This window comes from Passer domesticus, chromosome 19, assembly GCF_036417665.1.
Source record: "Passer domesticus isolate bPasDom1 chromosome 19, bPasDom1.hap1, whole genome shotgun sequence".
Classification (NCBI taxonomy): Eukaryota; Metazoa; Chordata; class Aves; order Passeriformes; family Passeridae; genus Passer; species Passer domesticus.
In genome coordinates, this window is record NC_087492.1 from 10,446,978 (window position 1) to 10,463,603 (window position 16,626).

Here is a 16,626-nt window from a genome sequence, read left to right on the forward strand (position 1 = left end):
AAATCTAGGTAAGCAGCTAAATATAATATATTCCTTTTAAAACATTATAGTTTGGTATTTTATTTTACAGAGGACAGATCATCAGTTTATAAAGGTAGAAACATCAGTTCTAGGAAATACATCCTTACCTTTTAAAATCTCTTCTGTAGATTGAATTTCATTTTATTGAAATACATTTTATTTAAATAATCTGTGATACTCCTATTGAACTATAACTGAACTCTGTATCCTGAATAGAGTGCTGAGAATTTTAATTAAGCAGGAGCTGGGAAGATTAGACCATTACAGTTTGATTCTCTAAGTCCTGCATCCTTGCAAGTAGTGGATTATGATTCTGCAGTGCTCAAGTCTCTTTTTGTCACATCTGTCTTGGCATTCTCATGCACAGTTGTCAGTGAGTCCAGCATCTGCAAGGATGCAGAACGTGTGGATCTTGTTTGAAGCCTGGGAAAGGGGCTTTGGACCTGAGGGATTTGCTCATTGCTTCCACTCATCTGTGCTCTGTCACTCCAGTTGACTTCTGTGGTACATAGGAAATAAATTGTTTGGAAGGCCTCACCAAATCTGGAACTAAAACCAGGATTGTCTTTGTTGGCAGTGGCACTAGAAGGATTAAGAAAGCAATAATTTGGAGCCAATTTTCCTTTTGCCTGCAGAAGTGGTTCTTGGCATAGCTGGTACAGTGTGCCAGCAACAGGCTGCTGGCAGGAAGTCAAATTGTTACTAAACAGCTTTCTAATGCTGTGTGCTCTGAATTGCTCTGCCCTTTGGTATATGAATGTGGCATCTTCTTTTCCAGGTGGAAGATGTGAGACACAACATGAAGAAGTGCAAGGCTGGCACAGTCCTGCCTTGGAACATCCTATGTGTGAGTGTGCTGAACTTCTTTCTGACAGTTTTGCTCTAAAACTCCAGGCTTGGAGCACCCCACATGCCTGCCTGTACTGAACTTCTTCCTGCCAGAATTCCTCTAGAACATCTGGGGACTCCAGCTAAGCCGTCATCAAGCAAGGGCCTTTGCTGACTATATAAGATATTTTTCCCCCTGTTTACTGTCTTCTTCTTGTCTCTCTTGTATTTCTGACACAAGGTTATGGACTACAGGGGACATTCAGTATCTCATTTTCTGCAGAGTTACTATTAGAAAGTTCCTGTGTTCTTCACAGCACCCCAAGAAATTATTACAACTGGCTAAAAACAAGTTGACTGCAATAGAAAGTAATGAAGAATCAATGCACATACTTAAAATTTGTTATATAAAATATTCAGCTAATTATGTAAAATAATTAGCATATTTGGAGAAAAGATTACAGGGATGTGCAATTTTTGCAAAAAACAAACCCACTAGATTAACTGAAGGAAAAGTGCTTAGCTCAGGCCTGCCCTTGTTTCTGTTCTGGTTTTTGTGGCTGGAATGGGGGCACATCAGAGAAAAGCCCTGAACTTTAGGGGAGACTCCAGGGTCCTGTGTTACACAAATGTAACAGAAAAGCCCACTGTGCTCCAGTGTGGGAAACAGCAGACAGAAAGTGGGATTCCAGTGCAGTGGGGGATGCAGCCCTGGGCTGATGGGGAGACAGCTCCACACCACAGACACACCACGTGGAGGAGCACCAGGGTAGCTTTAGCAGCTGCACTGGAGGAGGAACCCTCCTGCCTCAGAACTGTACAGCTGAGTTTATGGGGCTATATTTTCTTTGTCTGCCTAGATTTGAAAGATTTAGAACAATTATTCTAGCTCCTGAATGTCAGTGAGTCAGTTTGAAGGGATAGCTTGGGTTGCCAGATGTGTTGAAATCCCAGACACGTTCCCTGCACAAATCAACTCTGCACATCATGTGCAGTGAATTTAATGATACCAAACCCATGCTGAAATCATTCTGGCTGTGCTGTATAATGCCTGTACACAGAGACTTGTTTGGGAGGTCCTAATCTTAAAAGTGACATCTTCCTGCTCCCTTCTCTTTATTTGTAAACCCATGACAAGCAGACAGAGAGCGGGCTCTGCTGCTGGTGGCTTTAGGCTATGGTCCCACAGTGGCCTTGGCACAGAGTCACGGTGCTCTGCTCACAGGCAGTCATCTTAGACACAAATTCCTAAGCAACTGTACTAGCATCACTCAAGACCTTTGTGGAGGGTGCTCAGATCTCTCTTACTAAGGTTTCCAGTAGAGGAAGTCAAACATCACACTCCAGCCTTGGGTGATGACTTAGATTGATGAAAGAAAATTAAAACTTTCAACTCCCTGCCCTAGAGGGAGAACATAATGATCCAGACCAATCCCGCTTACCTCTTTGAAATTATTGTTATCTTTTCAAAGGAAGTCAATGATTTATGAGATGTTTAGTGGGCAAAACCCTCTGCAAACACTGGGCTGGCTGGGTTATAAATGATCTGTGCACAACCTGGGATTTTTCTAGCAATTCATATGCTGTCTAACTATGACTAGGGCTTCTTTCTCTGAGTTGCAGAGCATACTGAAATAAAAATGATTTGCTGGGCTTCAGTATAGCTTAGGCAATAATTACTGCACAGAAAAGTTCCCTACTTAATCAATGGGCTGATGCACGGCATATTGAAGGTGTCCTCTTTTGCTCCAGCATAAGCAGGGAAAACAGAAATAGAGGAAATAATACTGTCAGTGATGGCAAACATTCAAACTCATTACTGAAAACTTTCAGCACTGTGCATTACACAAATGCAGAAGAATAGAAAATACAGAGGTGAAAAATCCCCATCACAACAAGGAGCAGAAAAAGGACAGTCCCTGACCTGTAAATTCTTAAATAAGAACAGAAGACATGGGCCAGCAGGAAGATGAAAATAGACAGGGAGTGCTGAGAAATAATGCAACAGTAAAATAAGAGATATACTAAGTTACAAGTAGGTTTGGGACACAAAGCAATTCACTGTAGAGTTGAAAGAAAGAAACATAATTGGCAAAGTAAAGGTACTTTCCAGGAGAAATAGAAGGTGGGAAAGGTTTTAGTTTTAAGGGTGACTTGGCACTTGGGTGTTTTTGGGCTCTGATAGGCTACAGGGAATCAAGATTTCACCACGGCCTTTGGCATTTTACCTACATCATGTGAAGAAGGCTTTGTCCTAGAGGTGATGAGCCAAGTCTGACAGGAGGCACTGGGAGAAACGAAGCAATTTGACTAAAGGACAAGTTCCAACAAGTCCACAATTGCTGGGTTATCTCCTTGGCTGCCCTTGGCTCATTCTGCCAGACTCCCGCCTGACTGCCGGTGCTGTCCTCCCTGAACTCATGGCTTTGACTGCAAGCACCTGACATGTTCAGCCTGTGATGCTGTTAACAGGTTCTCAGTGCCCTCCACCTCTTTGTGTATTATCTCTTAAGATTTCAAGTATTTTTTAGGTAGATTTAGGCATCCTTGTCTGCAGGAAGGAATAGAAATCATGCACATGCATTGTTTTTGGAGGAAAATAGGAGAGGACGATTCAGAAGGCTGCTGGATTTTTTTTCTCTTCTGAAAATCAGGCTGCTGGTTAGTAAATGTGGATCTTTGAAAGCTGAAGCCCTTGTGGGAATTGTATCTGTGCAGGAGTTTGATCAAACTCCCAGCACAACAATTCCCAAAGTGTTTTGATGACGTGAGTGAAAGTGGTGTGTGCTACTCCTGCACATCTTCCAAGTGAATCAATCCTGTACATTCTGCAAATGCTTTGTGCTCTCTAAGTGGAGGAGACACGAGATTAGTCACTTAGAAGCTGCATAAATAAATGTGTGCATTATAAATCTTAACCTTATAAAGCTGAGAGACAAGGTTCTGCAAATGATCTGTTTGTTTTCTCTCATGGCTATCTAACTGAAATTTAACAAAAATCCAGCTGGATGCTGTGAAGACTTATGCAGCATCATGAGAGTCATGTAGGAGTATTGTCAGAGGATATAAAAGAGACCGGGGTCGTACGCAGAACTGTATTTTATTAGACTGATGTTCCTGAGAAAAAAACACATTTTTCAAGCTCTGAGATGGGTATTTCTGGCAACAGCTTAGTTTGTGTCAGACAATTACAGTCTGAGTGCAGGCTGAGATCAGGCCCCTGCAGTGGAGAAGTGGTGTCCCTTCTCTTCCTCTCTCACTGTGGAATACCTGAAGCAGCCAAAATGAACTGCTGTGTGGGTCAGGGCCTGGCTTTTCAGGGGTCATCAGATGAAGGATGTTTGGGTGCAGACTGTCCTGTATGTGACAGCCTGTGTGTGCTCAGTGACCACATTACACAGAAAATATCTGATCTGCAGCACTGCTGAAGGAAAGGTCAGGCCCAAGCTGACATGGCCTTCCTGGGCTTACTTCCCTGTGCAAAACCCCTGACAGCATCATGCCTCATTGCAGAGGTGCTCAAGCTACAGGAATGGGATTGTCTCCTTGTCTGGGCATATAACCCCACAGACAAAAAAATGTGTGTGCAGTGCACCAACTGTGAAAATGAGACATCCTTCTGAGGCTTTCAGGGACATGGGTACAGCATTCCAGTCATGTGCTGTGACCCAGCAAGGGTCAGCTCACAGAGCCCACAGGGGAGATTTTGTGGAAATTTAGGAATTCTTCTGCTCTTTGCATTTCCCTTTGAAGATTTCTCCCTTTGGGACCTCAACATGGGTTGAAGGTATCTAACCATAGGTACTCTGACATGGAGTTCCTTGTCTGCATGCCATAAACACTAAATAACAACCATCCATAACACAGCACAACAGAAATACACCTGCACTTGTAGAAGCATTCATGTTTCAGGTCACAAGATTGTATGTTTTCTTTTTCCTGCTTAGCCTGTGTTCGAGGCTTGCTTGCAAAAAGACAGGACTAGTACCTCATCAGTGATTAATTTCCTAAATAAATGGAAACTGGCATCAGGAATGGAGGAAAAAAAACCCCAAAAGCTGTGAAAAAAAGGCAAGATAAATGGCTGGCTTTCTGCAAAGCATGCAGTAAAACAATGGGACTAAATGAGACAGATTCCTGACAAAGATCTTTTCTGTTCTCCAAAGGCTTTCCTTGTACCTGGAGTTATGTTTTATCTTTAAAAAGTGGTCTTTATTTTATGTGAGCTCTCTGCCCCTCACCCTCTTCTCTGCTTGCTGAGATTTAAGTAAGCTCTTGTAGTGCTCTATCTCTGATCAGGTTGAAAGATTTGGAAAGCCCTGAGTTTGCAAGGATAAAAAAGGCCTTAGTATCTAGACACTGACAGACCTGATTCATTACCTGAGGTGGACATTACCACACAGCCTGTGCCTCTGATTGTCTTGATAACAAGCTCTGGATTTTTTTTTTTTTTTTTTTTTTTTTTTTTTTTTTTTTTTTGCATGCATCTTCATTTAAAGGTCAAAGCTCTTCCAAAGAAAGAGGAATTGCTGGGTTAGGGAAAAGGGAAAATAAAATAGTCACATTATTTTGATAAAGTCAGAGTCTTCACTAGGGCCAGGGGATTTAGAGTGAGCACAGGGGCCCTGACTGTACCTCAAGAAAAGGTGCTTCTAAGCTGCTCTGGGCTCCAGAGAACAAGCAAAGCCAGAGCATGCTGCAGGGCTGGGGTCCAGCTGGGCTGGGGTCTTCCTGGGCTGGGTTAAATGTCCAGCAGGGGCAGGTGGACTCAGGTCCTGCTCCTTCCCCACTTGGAAGAAAACAAGGAAATTCAGGAGCATTTCAGCCCAGTCCCTGCAACACCCTGACCTTATGGGTGAGGAAAGAAAGACACCCCAGTTCAGTGGATCCCCAGCCCTGCTCGGGTTTTATCTAGCAAAAATGAACACCTTTGGCTTTAGACTGAAATTCTTTAGTTTGTATTTCTGATTTTCCTTTTCTTCCCATTCCATCATATATGAGCAATAATCTACTGCCTAAGATGTGCTGCTAAACTTCATCTGCTCTCAATTAGGATACCTCCCTGGGTAGCAATTAAGCAATGACTGCTGCCACTTAATGGGGATGGTTATTTTCATTTAATTGGGGTGCTTTCCAGACTTGAGTGGGTGTCTGTGCACTGTCTGTCCCTGGCTTTACATTATGTTCTAGCACCAGGACACACAAACAGTGATTGCCATCACCTCACCATGTCTGCTCACTCCACCTTGCTGGAACAGGCAGGGCCAATCCACACTGCCTGTCCTGCAAATTCCAGTGGTCAGCTATCAACAGAGGGATGCCTGGCTCTTCTAAGAATTTTTTCACCCAGCAGAGAATCTCTTTCCTTCCCTCCACACATGTTGGCATTAAATTCACTGAGAACAGTAAAACAAGGCCCCTGTTACTTGTTCAAACCACTGATGGCTCTGTGCAGCAGAATTGAGTTTCACCACCCAGCAGTACCAGAGGGCTTGAGCCCCAGGAGAATGAGATTAGCAGCAGATCTAATTCTTTTCTCCAGGCTGCCCTGTAATCTACTCTTTGACACCAGCCTAATCTTTTTATCACTCTGCACTGAAATTTCATGATCTGGAAAATTATTCCACTGTGGAGGCAGCTGTGTGTGAATAACTGATTTGGTTTGGGTTGCTTTGGTTGTGAGAGTGGATCAAAAGGAAGCCAGGTTCAGCATTTGACAGAGAATCAAAAAGCTGAAAAGCAGTTTGCCCTGTCATAAAGCATTAGTAATATTCTAAACACAGATTTAAAAGTAAATAACACTGAAAAAGTAATACATGGTTTGAAGCTAAAACAGAAAAGGGAAAAACCAAAATGTCATACATCAACGGTTTTAGAATTTTAAAATTTAGTTTACTGATATGACAATATTGGAAATGCACTGCTTGCCTGAGCACTGCCTTCCAGCCTGTCTGATTTAATCTCCAAGAGAAGAAAACTACCAGCAAATGGAAAATTCTTTTCCCACGTGCTGATTAAATGAAAAGCCCACAAGGCACTCCCACAAAGAACAAATGAGCAAGTCAAGTGTGTTTTTTAATTGACATGATACCTGTAACAGGAAATAGTTATGTCTTCACAGTGCTTGACAACACACAACACAGGTTTTTAAGGCTGGAGAGCCTATTGGAGATACTGTTTGTCATAAGCAGATTCCATCAAGGCTCCTAGATATTCTCCATTTTAATCCTATCTGTAAAACTTTGACTTTTCTAATCAATTGTGAAAGTAAATCCCTAGGATTTGCCAGATTATGTGTGAAATTCAAAAGGGAGTACTTAAATCTATCAGTAAATAAACAAACACATAAATCAAAAGCTAGAGGGGGAGAAAGCAGCACTCAGTATCCTGGCTGCAATCCATGTTTATTATTTAACTTTAAAATGACAAATCAATGGCAAAATGGAATTAAGTAGCTGTGTAAGCACAGATGTAATTTTATCAGTGTATGAGATGCTCATGTTTTACATTCTACAGAACATGGTGTGTTTACTGAGCAAATGCAGAAACATGAGGGGGAGCTGGAACTGGAGCCAGGGCTGAAGGGAGCAGGGACACCCCCAGAGAGGTGAGACCCTGGAGACAAATGCCTGCTGGGAACAGCAGGGGCAATACTGAAATGTGGTTTACCATTGGAAGAGAGAGCTGAGCCAAAAGAGGAAGGCCTGGCTAGCTCAGTTGGTAAAGCATGAGACTTTTAATCTCAGGGTTGTGGGTTGTGGGATCAAGCTTCATGTTGGGTGCCAGGCTGTAGGAGCAACAGGGGTAGGACAGTCAGGACAGATGGAGATGAGAGATCTCTGAAGGCAGGTCTCAGAACTTGTAGTTTATTGCCAAGGGCCTGGGTGCTGGAGCCTTGCTGGGAACTGCCAGCTACAGCTCAGAGCAGCCCCCAAAGAGGGAGAGACAGGTAAAGAGAGTGGTAAAGACAAAGAAGGCAAGGGCGTGGTAAAGAGGATGAGAGAGAGGGTGAAAGAGTAAAAGAGGATGAAGTTTCCAATACAATAAATCTTCTTCTGTGTTCAATATTCTAATTCTCACTAGCCAATCTAATACAAGATACAAATCCTATAGCATGTACATACAGCCTGTAAGAATCATTATATTACCAAAAATGTGTTACATTTTAAACCCTAAAAAGTACTCTTTGGACCCCTTCTGCCAAGCCAGTAGGGTCTGCTCTGACCCTTGGACCTGTCTGCAAGCAGAGGGTAATGATGAAAAAATTTTTCATCATTACCTTCAGCCAGCCATACCATTGTTTTCTGTGTGTTCAGTAACTAAGGTAACTCAAAGCTTGCTTTCATTTCAGTCTCGCTTACATTTTCCATATTCTCAAAATCTTTTTCCAGGCAATCATATTTATAAGGCTTTCCTGTTTCATCTTTCCCAACACTGAGCAAATGCAGAAACATGAGGGGGAGCTGGAACTGGAGCCAGGGCTGAAGGGAGCAGGGACATCCCCAGAGAGATAAGTGCCTGCTGGAAACAGCATGGACAATACTGAAATGTGGATTTTTATTTGAACATAGAGATGAGCCAGAAGAGGAGGACCTTGTCCAGAGGTCAAGGCTGTCACAGTTCAGGCAGGACTGATCTGACAGTGGATACAGCTGGGACTGACCTTGATTGACTAATGTGTGCCTTAGAAGGTATTCAGGTTTTCTCTTGTACTGAAACTGTGTAAAAGTCATGTTGCTGGAACTCAAGAACCATATAAATCTGTAGCGATTTTGTATTGCTCTCTAAGGAAGTGTCCCCCAGGAAATATATCAGATATCTGTTTCAGCCATCACAGGTTGACTGTTTGTAGTGAATTCCTACGCTTGTTGTGGTTTAGTTATATTTTAGACTTCATTTAAAAACCTTATTTTTGGGAAAGTCAGTGAAACAATACCATCTGTGTGCATATCCAGGGAAAGTGATATTAGGACCAATAACTAGGATTTATTTTAAAATGAAAATAAGCTAGTTACATGATAGAGTTCATGAGGGCATCAGATAACAGAGATTAATAAAATCACTAGTTGCTATTCCTAAACCAGCATTTCCTGAGAATGACACCACATGGATGGGATGGCCCTGGGGTCAGATGGGGTCACCTGTCCTGGCTGTGTCCCCCACAACTTCTTATGCACTCCCAGCCTCCTCACTGGTGGGGTGAAAAGCAGAAAAAGCCTTGGCCCTTTACAAACACTGCTCAGAGGTAATGAAATCACCCTTGAGTTATCATCACTGTTTCCAGCAGAAATCAAAACCAGGGTCCTGTACCAGCTGCTGTGAAGAAAACTAACTCTACCCAGTCCAAACCAGCAGAGGTTGTTAGGGTATAACACACTGAGGGTCTCACTGCAGCACAAAACTGGATCAAATTTCAGACACTGATGTAGGCTCAGATTTTCTGAGCAGAAAAAAAGCAGAAATCCCAGGTGTGTTTTTACTACTGTTGCTGTCTGCCCTTGTGCCAGGCCAAGCCACAATTGTCTCATACTTGCATGACAGAAGTCTCAAAAATTCCCAGTAAGGAAAAAATGCAATGCAAAACAATACACAGAAGTCACTGAAAATGAAGGCAAGTGAGGAAATCCAGATTTCATGCTGAACAGGGGAATTTCTGGGATCTGTCTTGCAAGAAGCAGTAAGTGCTCTGAATAAACCCTGAATGTCTAAGTGGAAAACCAGATGGGAAGAGTGCAGAGGGAGTGCTGCCCTCTGTTCACCAGGGCTCCTGATCCCTGCTGTCATCCAGGCCACACAATCACAGAACCACAGAACAGGCTGGGTTGGAAGAGACATTAAAGCTCACCTTGTTCCAACCCTGTGTCAACACCCCTTCCACTAGACCAGGAGCTGAGAGCTCCATCCAACCTGGCCTTGAACACCTTCAGGGCTGCTAAATGCTGTGGTTACCTGGTCTCTCTGTCCCACATGGAAAAAGCCAAACTCCTTATGACCCAGATTTTGCTCTCCCAGAGCTGTATCCAATTTTTCCTTCCTCAGATCTTGCAGCCATGCTCCAGCCAGCTCCTGTGGGACCTGCTGTGGAGGGGACAGTGCAAAACCAAGGCTCTGTGCAGTTCACAGAGCAGGGAAGGACACACTTGTTGGAAAAGAAGTAGAAAGAAAGAGACAGCAATTAATTATTTCCCTAAATCAGAGAAGGGATCTTAGAACAGCAAAACATCCCACACTGTGGATTTTATGGCTCTTACAGAGCTCTATTGATGCACTTCTGGTTTAGATGCTAGAAAATGGTTTATACAAGGAGAAAAGAAAGCTGGAGAGTAATTGAGGATTGACTAGTAAATCAACAGAAGTCTTTCAATACTGGGGGTCACCAAATTACAGACTTCTTGTTCTTTTGTTGTTATGTGCTGTGGCAGTGTTTTACACCTCAGCAGTACCAGCAGGCTTCAACTAAGATTAGAACCTCCTTGGGCTGCATTAGTTAGGAATTTTGAGGTCTTTTTCTTCACAGTCACCAGAACCGGAAACTTTATTTCTCTGCTCTCAAGACCAAATAGCTGAAGCTGTGGAGGAGACATGAAATATCACAGTCCTTTAGTGGAGTCAAGAGAGCTGGCAAGGCTGACCTCCTTTCCTCTGTGTTTTCATTTCAGTTTTTATTTCAAATCTTCTTCACTCATATCTTCAGCAGTCGCTTTGGCTGCTGAAGCCCTTGAGGATGTGATTCATAGGTGCTGACCTTGGTTCAAGGGAGCTGCATTTAACTGGTCAGTAGTGCTTGAATGTAGACATGTCAGCGTTGCTGTTACAGCTGTGATTGTTTAACAGAGATGCAAGGTTTGCAGAAAGATTAAGATCTTTTATAAGCTGATCTGATGGGGTTGGAAAAGCAGCTCAGGGCACACAAGCCTTTTGTCAAATCATTCTTTCAGCCTGATGTCTGGATAAAGGAGGGTGGACAGAGGGAGGCCTCAGCTTGGCTCTGTCCCTGCCTGCTCTGAGGCCTGGGCCAAGTTCATTACTCCTGTTCCAGGACTCAGTTTCCCTGTTGTAAGACTGTCTTGGTTTGAAAAGACAGGTGTCTGCTAAGGAAGGCAGGAGCCTCCCTTGAAATAGAGAATGTAAACCCCCTGCCCAAAATTATTATAATTTATGAATTATATAAATTTATAAATTTATATAATGCTGTCAGGCAAAGATATGGGAACAGGAATAACAGATCTTTACTAGGAAAATTAAAAATACAAATGTAATAGTACAAACAAAAAAACTCCAAAACAACATTGCCAGAGTCAGACTAGGCCCTGTCCCCCTGTGGGTCAGGGTGGTGGCACAGTCCCATCCCATGGGGGCTCAGCCCTCCTGCAGTGCCAGCTGTGCTTCTGCTGGAGCAGGGATCCTGCACAAGGGAGGAGTTTTCCTCTGCAGCTCCAGGGCTGCTGGAGATGGGCCTGCTCTCCCTCTGGGAATGCAGGGCAGGAGAAAGCTACTCCTCTGGGAATGCAGTGGGCAGAGGCTGCTGTGCTGTTCCAGGCTCAGACTGGATCCAGGTAGGAATGCTTGGCTCCTGCCCTGGGCACAGCATCTCCCCATGGGATGCTGGAATTTGATCAGCCCTGCAGGGACACTCAGTGGCCATGGACAGCAGAGATCTCCTGGAGGGAGGATTGGCTGTGGGAGAGATAAAGAAAACTGCCCATGAGCAGCAGAGAACTGCCCCAGCTCTGACAGATGGGGACAGAACACACACCCTCAGCCACATCTTGCATTGCCAACCCAAGACAAAGACACACAACACATCTGAATGTGTGCAGGAGTGTTGTTCGGCCTAAGGAGTATCACCCTGATTTGTCCTTGGCACAAGACCCAAAATACCCTCTCTGTATTTTACACAGTTGTACTCAGCAAATATTAACTCTCTGGCTATGCTTTTCTAAGACTATAAAATCCATAAAATATAATTAAAATATGTAAATCTGTTATATTATTTAATGAGTACATTGAGCCTTGAAAGTTTAAATTAGATGTAAAGTTGATACAGACATATTGCTATTGATTAGATAAATTAATAAATCATTGCAGCTTTAGACAGAGATTTTTCCCATACCTGGTGGAAATATCTTTTTTCCATCATTTCATCTATCAGTTCTCACATTTATGCAGCCATTTAAAACTACTATAGAGTAGCAATGAATAACCGTGTAACTTTTCTGCAATGGATACCTGTTCTTTAGCATAATTACTTCAAGTCCTGTTCCCTTCTGTTGCTCTTACTTTGAAGGCACTGCAGGCCACTAACAGTAAAAATGAGGCAGCACAAATAAGCCCCAACCCCTTCCCCCAACATTTTAGTTAGCTCTTACATCAGACACATATTTCAGGGTTAGAATCATTTTCTGGGAGCCTGGATGCCAGTAGAGTGAAGTTAGAGCACTAAAACCTGCCAGTGTAACAGATTTGGAAGTCACCCTACCTTTTTACCCCAGGCAAGGAAAATTTAGCAATAAGGGCTCTGCTGGCCCTGCACTGGGAAAAACTCCTTTACTCCTTGCATGTATCTTGCTGGCTGCTAATAAACATCTATTAAGGGGGTAGAGCTATATGGGCCCTAAAGTAGCAAGTAAAAGTCTTGCCAAATCAAGAAAATGGAAGGTAATTCAGATGCCTGTGCTACAGAGCTATGTTTTGCTGTGAAGCAGCCTGCTTTTCCCTCTAGTTTAATACATTTTTCTTCAAATATATGTTGTGCTTGTTTAATACAGGAGGTTTTTTCATAGTTTGAGAAAATCAGGGTGCTGCTTTCCCTCAAGAGCTGTGTGCCAGAGCCTATGGCAGGCACTGGGCAGCTCTGTGTTCTTCATCCTCCTCCTGATCACCCATCCCACATCCCATACCTCTGCAGAGGATTGGGACGAGCTGCTGACAGCAAATCCAAAGGCTATCAAAACCCAAAGGGTATTTCACAACAGATTATAAGCATTTGAAACCACAGCCAATGTCATGCTGCTTGACAGCAAAAGATAGCCCTTTAGCACAGGCACCTGCATTACCTTCCATTTTCTTGATTTGGCAAGATCACAGGCTTCAACCTCATTTGAAACCTTTTATCTGCATTTCCTTCCTGTAGGCTAGACATACATCTCCTTTCCCCTCACTTGTGCTGCACGGCTCACCAGCTGCATGCCAGAACTTCCCAGGGAAATATTCAGGAGATGAGAAGCCATCAGCAGGAAAGTACCAATTTCATGTCAGGCAGTGTGTCAGTAATATGAGATAAAACAGCCCTTTCACCTGCTTAAAACCCTGATGCCTGCTAGACATTTGGATCAGCAGTTCAGGCAAATTTGGTGTTTCCAAGGTCATATTCTTAAAGATAATAAGGCAGGGAAGTCAAATGCACAAATCTGCATGCAGGGGTGCAAGGAGGTAATTGTGCATATGAAATATGCAGTTCAATCACCCACTGGGTAATTGTCTGCTCACAAGCATTCAGCTGCACCTGCACTTTCCTGGTTTCCTTTTGGAATTATTTCTCTGTGCCTGGGTGTGTGTGTTTGGCACTTTCCTTCTCTGCACTTGAAGCTGTGGCCCAAAGCACTGTGTTGTTGTTTAGCACAGATTTAAGTTTCTGATTTCAAAGCTGCTGTAATTAGTGACTTGCAGTCAGTGTACTCTACCAATTCTCAGCCCACTGGGATATTACCAGACTTTATTGTTTCTTTCTGTCTTTGTGGAACTTCTGTAAATCTTTTCTTTGATAGCAGCTAGGGTTTCAAAGCTGCCCACGTTTGAGCCAGAGGAGACTAATAATGATCTAATTAGTGAAAGATGTTTTTCTCTGCATTGCTCTATTTTATCCCTTCCCCAAAGCCTTGTTGGTACAAGCCAACCTCAGGCACCAGCTAGATCCCTTTTTTTCCTCATGCATTTGACAAATACACAGATACATCTGTGCATATCCCATGTTGTTCTCACTTGAGTGTGTAAATCTTGAAAAATCTTCACAAGTGTAACTTGGATTTAGGAAGTAGCTTTGTTATTCCCAGAAGATTTTTCTTCCAGCTAAGATTTGTTTCTCTAGCTCAAACCACAAAGCCACTTTAACTCTAAAATACTTCAGTCTGTGTAAGCTGCAGTGTAGGACATACTTCTTATCCCCCAGTGGGTATTCATTGCCCCTCTCCTCCTGTGTTCGCAATTTCACTCTCTTTTTATTAATTAATGAGCTCCCTTAATTATTTATAGAAGCCTTAAAATGCACCAGGGTTGGATTGCACAGTTTCTCCATTGCCACAGTGCCCTGTTTTGCCACAGGAAGGGCACACATCCCTTCCCAAGGGCCCCGGCAGTGTTAGCAGCTTTAACTGGCAGGGCAGTGGCATGCACTCAGGGTATCACCAGCCGGGGGCTGTGTGCAAATCACAAACAGGATGGGACTGCTGGGGAATGTGTCTCGAGCTGTTGTATTTTCCAGCATCACTCTCATTACATGGTCATGACAATGGGAAGGTGCCAGCAGCTCACATCCCCGGCAGTGGACAAAGAACTTAATGCCACAACTCACTTTAAAAGTTTTTTGACCAATCACACAAAGCAAAAGCATATTGACAGTAGTTCTATCCAATCACTATAAGCACACGTACCTTTGGTTAAACTATACTTGCTTATTTGGAATACAATACCTGCTTGTAAGCCTTAAAACACAATGCACAGAGCTCCATTATTAAGCTTAGAACTTCCTCATATCTCTCTAGATAGACTTTTCTGCAGCTTAGGGAGTTATTCTAGACAAGCATTAATACACAGACCATTGTTCTATTTGTCCTTTTCAACTTCTCACATAATTTTTCTGCTGACCAATCTTATGGCTACTGCTTAGCTCCAATCACGGTTCTGCCATCTCTGAGGCCTGCCTTTCACAGCTTTCCCAAAACCCTCTGATTTTAAGGATTCCCACAGAGGGTGCAAAGCTCAGGATCACAGACTCTTCCTTTGCAGCTCTTTGGGATCAAATGACCCTGGGCAGGGCCTTGAGCATCCTCTTGCTTATTGCAGGGGATGCAAGACACCCTGGGGATTGCAGGACTGTTCTCTTCCCCCCTAGACAGGCTCTCATGCTGCTTGACCTGGCTGCATGGGAGGCACTACAGCAGCTTTTTTTTCCTCCCCTTTTTGCTCCTACCTGACTGCTTTCTATGTTTCTCATTTCTTTGTAAGAGTCATTAATAGAACTATTTTATTTTAGCTACTCCTTTGTCTGTTTTACAGATCTGTTTTTTTGATCTATTTTACAAATACCCTGGAACACAACATTTCAGCCCAGCTTTGCTATCCCTAAACCTTTGCAGCACTGGCTCAGAGGTACTAAATTAGCCCCCAAAGGTATCTGAAGTGTTAAGCCTGACTCCATCCAACCACAGAGAGGCTGGATGGTGTGGGAGGAGGCACAAGAAGCATGACAGAGCAGGAGAGAAGGGAGCACTTCAGTGGCAGAGATTCCAGCTGGCAAGCAAGTTGTGTCACTTTGTGGTACTTTATGACCTTGTTAAACTGTCTCAATAAATCATGCCAAGTAATTAGAGACATAATTTAGAACTAAACCAGCATGTCACTATGAACATTGGGTATACACTGGTGGCATTTTTCTGTTTTCCTTCCCTCTCTCCCTCCACGATACTGAGCTCCAGTGGAGAGAAACCACCCAGGGAAAACACAAACTGCAACACAATTGATGGCTTGGTGCCAGGCACTTCATCAGCAAGGAGCTGATCCAGCCTGGAGAATTATCTGCAGGTATATGGAGAATTATCTGCAGGTATACGGAGAATTCTCCACCCTGGAGAATTATCTGCAGGTATACGGAGAATTCTCCACCCTGGAGAATTATCTGCAGGTATAAGGAGCCTCCTGCTCAACACTCAATGGCCTCCTCTCACACCACAAGCAAAACCACAGGTTCTCCTGCAGCATAAATATTTTATCACTGGTTTCAGTAGAAAGTAGATGTGTCTCACTTGTCACCCTGAGCACTGAGACAGGTAGCAGGGCAAGAAAATGATAGCAAGGTATGGGGCACTGTACAAAAAAAGGCAATGGCAATGATAGAACTCAGACAGAAGCTGTCAAGTCAGGAACATAATTTTTCTGTTTGTTAGTGTTAGAAAAATAAATGCTCACTGGTGATAGCAATGCAAGGAATTGACAATTTTTGTGTACCATTCTTCCTTATCCCCTGAACCAGCACAGCTGAATCTCCTTGTCAGTGGATGCGAGTCCCAGCTCCTGTGCGTGACAACAGGAAAAGGAACTCACTGCCCCTCAGAGAAACATTCCCAGTAGGGGCAGGGGGAAGAGGAGAAAGTAAAATCTGCTTCATTAGAAGCACTAAGGTGCAAGAAAGTGACTTAATTTGGGACAAAGCTGGACCATTCCTCTGCTTCTGGCAAACTCAGGCCATGCTGTCCTTCCACCACAAAAGACAAAATCAATGTGGGAGCGGATTAATCCAGATATTGAATCTCTGGGCTCAGGCTCTCTGGTATGTGCTGGAGAGCAGCAGCTGGGAAGGCTGACACTGGGCACAGGTACAGAGACACCACCTCTGTGTGTGAGAGCAAGCAAAGGACCTGAAGAGCATCCAGCAGCCCCTTAAGGTCAGGATATGGCTCTGGGTGTGTGTGCCACAGCAGCAGGGAAATAAAGCAAACCTGACCTGTGATCCTCTGTGGGCAGTGTCTGATGGACAGAGGAGTTCCTCTTGTTCAACAGGGT